Source organism: Phyllobates terribilis, unplaced genomic scaffold (genome assembly GCF_046119375.1).
Source record: "Phyllobates terribilis strain yellow unplaced genomic scaffold, ASM4611937v1 Scaffold_4__5_contigs__length_816908805, whole genome shotgun sequence".
Classification (NCBI taxonomy): Eukaryota; Metazoa; Chordata; class Amphibia; order Anura; family Dendrobatidae; genus Phyllobates; species Phyllobates terribilis.
The window spans coordinates 18,018,619-18,024,618 of record NW_027362764.1 but is presented as its reverse complement, the minus strand read 5'-3'; positions in this window follow the sequence as shown (position 1 = coordinate 18,024,618).

Genomic DNA, 6,000 nt, shown 5'->3' with positions numbered 1-6,000 from the left:
TAGGAGCAGTATTACAGTAGTTATATTATTGTACATAGGGGGCAGTATTATAGTAGTTATAGTCTTGTACATAGGGGGCAGTATTATAGTAGTTATATTCTTGTACATAGGGGGCAGTATTATAGTAGTTATATTCTTGTACATAGGAGCAGTATTATAGTAGTTATATTATTGTACATAGGGGGCAGTATTATAGTAGCTATATTGTTGTACATAGGAGCAGTATTATAGTAGTTATATTCTTGTACATAGGGGGCAGTATTATAGTAGTTATATTCTTGTACATAGGAGCAGTATTATAGTAGTTATATACTTGTACATAGGAGCAGTATTATAGTAGTTATATTCTTGTACATAGGAGCAGTATTATAGTTGTTATATTCTTGTACATAGGGGGCAGTATTATAGTAGTTATATTCTTGTATATAGGGGGCAGTATTATAGTAGTTATATTCTTGTACATAGGGGCAGTATTATAGTAGTTATATTCTTGTACATAGGGGCAGTATTATAGTAGTTATATTCTTGTACATAGGGGGCAGTATTATAGTAGTTATATTCTTGTACATAGGGGGCAGTATTATAGTAGTTATATTCTTGTACATAGGGGGCAGTATTATAGTAGTTATATTCTTGTACATAGGGGCAGTATTATAGTAGTTATATTCTTGTACATAGTATCAGTATTATAGTAGTTATATTCTTGTACATAGGGAGCAGTATTATAGTAGTTATATTCTTGTACATAGGGAGCAGTATTATAGTAGTTATATTCTTGTACATAGGGGGCAGTATTATAGTAGTTATATTCTTGTACATAGGAGAAGTATTATAGTAGTTATATTCTTGTCCATAGGGGGCAGTATTATAGTAGTTATATTCTTGTATATAGAGGCAATATTATAGTAGTTATATTCTTGTACATAGGGGCAGTATTATAGTAGTTATATTCTTGTATATAGGGGGCAGTATTATAGTAGTTATATTCCTGTCCATAGTGGGCAGTATTATAGTAGTTATATTCTTGTATATAGGGGGCAGTATTATAGTAGTTATATTCTTGTACATAGGGGGCAGTATTATAGTAGTTATATTCTTGTATATAGGGGCAGTATTATAGTAGTTATATTCTTGTTCATAGGGGGCAGTATTATAATAGTTATATTCTTGTTCATAGGGGGCAGTATTATAGTAGTTATATTCTTGTACATAGGGGGCAGTATTATAGTAGTTATATTCTTGTACATAGGGGGCAGTATTATAGTAGTTATATTCTTGTACATAGGGGGTAGTATTATAGTAGTTAATTTCTTGTACATAGGGGGCAGTATTATAGTAGTTATATTCTTGTACATAGGGGGCAGTATTATAGTAGTTATATTCTTGTACATAGGGGCAGTATTATAGTAGTTATATTCTTGTACATAGGGGCAGTATTATAGTAGTTATATTCTTGTACATAGTATCAGTATTATGGTAGTTATATTCTTGTACATAGGGACAGTTTTAAAGTAGCTATATTCTTGTACATAGGGGGCAGTATTATAGTAGTTATATTCTTGTACATAGGGGGCAGTATTATAGTAGTTATATTCTTGTACATAGGGGGCAGTATTATAGTAGTTATATTCTTGTACATAGGGGGCAGTATTATAGTAGTTATATTCTTGTACATAGGGGCAGTATTATAGTAGTTATATTCTTGTACATAGGGGCAGTATTATAGTAGTTATATTCTTGTACATAGGGGCAGTATTATAGTAGTTATATTCTTGTACATAGGGGGCAGTATTATAGTAGTTATATTCTTGTACATAGGGGGCAGTATTATAGTAGTTATATTCTTGTACATAGGGGGCAGTATTATAGTAGTTATATTCTTGTACATAGGGGGCAGTATTATAGTAGTTATATTCTTTTACATAGGGGGCAGTATTATAGTAGTTATATTCTTTTACATAGGGGCAGTATTATAGTAGTTATATTCTTGTACATAGGGAGCAGTATTATAGTAGTTATATCCTTGTACATAGGGGGCAGTATTATAGTAGTTATATCCTTGTACATAGGGGCAGTATTATAGTAGTTATATTCTTGTACATAGCGGGCAGTATTATAGTAGTTATATTCTTGTACATAGGGGCAGTATTATAGTAGTTATATTCTTGTACATAGGAGCAGTATTATAGTAGTTAAATTCTTGTACATAGGGAGCAGTATTATAGTAATTATATTCTTGTACATAGGGGCAGTATTATAGTAGTTATATTCTTGTACATAGGGGGCAGTATTATAGTAGTTATATTCTTGTACATAGGGGCAGTATTATAGTAGTTATATTCTTGTACATAGGGAGCAGTATTATAGTAGTTATATTCTTATACATAGGGGGCAGTATTATAGTAGTTATATTCTTGTACTTAGGGAGCCGTATTATAGTAGTTATATCCTTGTACATAGGGGCAGTATTATAGTAGTTATATTCTTGTACATAGGAGCAGTATTATAGTAGTTATATTCTTGTACATAGGAGCAGTATTATAGTAGTTATATTCTTGTACATAGGAGCGGTATTATAGTAGTTATATTCTTGTACATGGGGCAGTATTATAGTAGTTATATTCTTGTACATAGGGAGCAGTATTACAGTAGTTATATCCTTGTACATAGGAGCAGTATTATAGTAGTTATATTCTTGTATATAGGTGCAGTATTATAGTAGTTATATTCTTGTACATAGGGGGCAGTATTATAGTAGTTATATTCTTGTACATAGAGGCAGTATTATAGTAGTTATATTCTTGTATATAGGGGGCAGTATTATAGTAGTTATATTCTTGTATATAGAGGCAATATTATAGTAGTTATATTCTTGTACATAGGGGCAGTATTATAGTAGTTATATTCTTGTATATAGGGGGCAGTATTATAGTAGTTATATTCCTGTCCATAGTGGGCAGTATTATAGTAGTTATATTCTTGTATATAGGGGGCAGTATTATAGTAGTTATATTCTTGTATATAGAGGTCAGTATTATAGTAGTTATATTCTTGTATATAGGGGCAGTATTATAGTAGTTATATTCTTGTTCATAGGGGGCAGTATTATAATAGTTATATTCTTGTTCATAGGGGGCAGTATTATAGTAGTTATATTCTTGTACATAGGGGGCAGTATTATAGTAGTTATATTCTTGTACATAGGGGGCAGTATTATAGTAGTTAATTTCTTGTACATAGGGGGCAGTATTATAGTAGTTATATTCTTGTACATAGGGGGCAGTATTATAGTAGTTATATTCTTGTACATAGGGGCAGTATTATAGTAGTTATATTCTTGTACATAGGGGCAGTATTATAGTAGTTATATTCTTGTACATAGTATCAGTATTATAGTAGTTATATTCTTGTACATAGGGACAGTTTTAAAGTAGCTATATTCTTGTACATAGGGGGCAGTATTATAGTAGTTATATTCTTGTATATAGGGGGCAGTATTATAGTAGTTATATTCTTGTATATAGAGGCAATATTATAGTAGTTATATTCTTGTACATAGGGGCAGTATTATAGTAGTTATATTCTTGTATATAGGGGGCAGTATTATAGTAGTTATATTCCTGTCCATAGTGGGCAGTATTATAGTAGTTATATTCTTGTATATAGGGGGCAGTATTATAGTAGTTATATTCTTGTATATAGGGGTCAGTATTATAGTGGTTATATTCTTGTATATAGGGGCAGTATTATAGTAGTTATATTCTTGTTCATAGGGGGCAGTATTATAATAGTTATATTCTTGTTCATAGGGGGCAGTATTATAGTAGTTATATTCTTGTACATAGGGGGCAGTATTATAGTAGTTATATTCTTGTACATAGGGGGCAGTATTATAGTAGTTATATTCTTGTACATAGGGGGCAGTATTATAGTAGTTATATTCTTGTACATAGGGGCAGTATTATAGTAGTTATATTCTTGTACATAGGGGCAGTATTATAGTAGTTATATTCTTGTACATAGTATCAGTATTATAGTAGTTATATTCTTGTACATAGGGACAGTTTTAAAGTAGCTATATTCTTGTACATAGGGGGCAGTATTATAGTAGTTATATTCTTGTACATAGGGGGCAGTATTATAGTAGTTATATTCTTGTACATAGGGGGCAGTATTATAGTAGTTATATTCTTGTACATAGGGGGCAGTATTATAGTAGTTATATTCTTGTACATAGGGGCAGTATTATAGTAGTTATATTCTTGTACATAGGGGCAGTATTATAGTAGTTATATTCTTGTACATAGGGGGCAGTATTATAGTAGTTATATTCTTGTACATAGGAGCAGTATTATAGTAGTTATATTCTTTTACATAGGGGCAGTATTATAGTAGTTATATTCTTGTACATAGGAGCAGTTTATAGTAGTTATATTCTTTTACATAGGGGCAGTATTATAGTAGTTATATTCTTGTACATAGGGGGCAGTATTATAGTAGTTATATTCTTGTACATAGGGGCAGTATTATAGTAGTTATATTCTTGTACATAGGGGCAGTATTATATTAGTTATATTCTTGTACATAGGGGGCAGTATTATAGTAGTTATATTCTTGTACATAGGGGGCAGTATTATAGTAGTTATATTCTTGTACATAGGAGCAGTATTATAGTAGTTATATTCTTTTACATAGGGAGCAGTATTATAGTAGTTATATCCTTGTACATAGGGGCAGTATTATAGTAGTTATATTCTTGTACATAGCGGGCAGTATTATAGTAGTTATATTCTTGTACATAGGGGCAGTATTATAGTAGTTATATTCTTGTACATAGGAGCAGTATTATAGTAGTTAAATTCTTGTACATAGGGAGCAGTATTATAGTAATTATATTCTTGTACATAGGGGCAGTATTATAGTAGTTATATTCTTGTACATAGAGGGCAGTATTATAGTAGTTATATTCTTGTACATAGGGGCAGTATTATAGTAGTTATATTCTTGTACATAGGGGCAGTATTATAGTAGTTATATTCTTGTACATAGGGAGCAGTATTATAGTATTTATATCCTTGTACATAGGGGCAGTATTATAGTAGTTATATTCTTGTAAATAGGGGGCAGTATTATAGTAGTTATATTCTTGTACATAGGGGGCAGTAGTATAGTAGTTATATTCTTGTACATAGGAGCAGTATTATAGTAGTTATATTCTTGTACATAGGAGCAGTATTATAGTAGTTATATTCTTGTACATAGGGGGCAGTATTATAGTAGTTATATTCTTGTACATAGGGGGCAGTATTATAGTAGTTATATTCTTGTACATAGGGGGCAGTATTATAGTAGTTATATTCTTGTACATAGGGGCAGTATTATAGTAGTTATATTCTTGTACATAGGGGGCAGTATTATAGTAGTTATATTCTTGTACATAGGGGGCAGTATTATAGTAGTTATATTCTTGTACATAGGGGCAGTATTATAGTAGTTATATTCTTGTACATAGGGGCAGTATTATAGTAGTTATATTCTTGTACATAGGAGCAGTATTATAGTAGTTATATTCTTGTACATAGGGGGCAGTATTATAGTAGTTATATTCTTGTATATAGGAGCAGTATTATAGTAGTTATATTCATGTACATAGGGACCAGTATTATAGTAGTTATATTCTTGTACATAGGGGCAGTATTATAGTAGTTATATTCTTGTACATAGGGGGCAGTATTATAGTAGTTATATTCTTGTACATAGGGGCAGTATTATAGTAGTTATATTCTTGTACATAGGGGGCAGTATTATAGTAGTTATATTCTTGTACATAGGGGACAGTATTATAGTAGTTATATTCTTGTACATAGGAGCAGTATTATAGTAGTTATATTCTTGTACATAGGGGCAGTATTATAGTAGTTATATTCTTGTACATAGGGGGCGGTATTATAGTAGTTATATTCTTGTACATAGGGGCAGTATTATAGTAGTTATATTCTT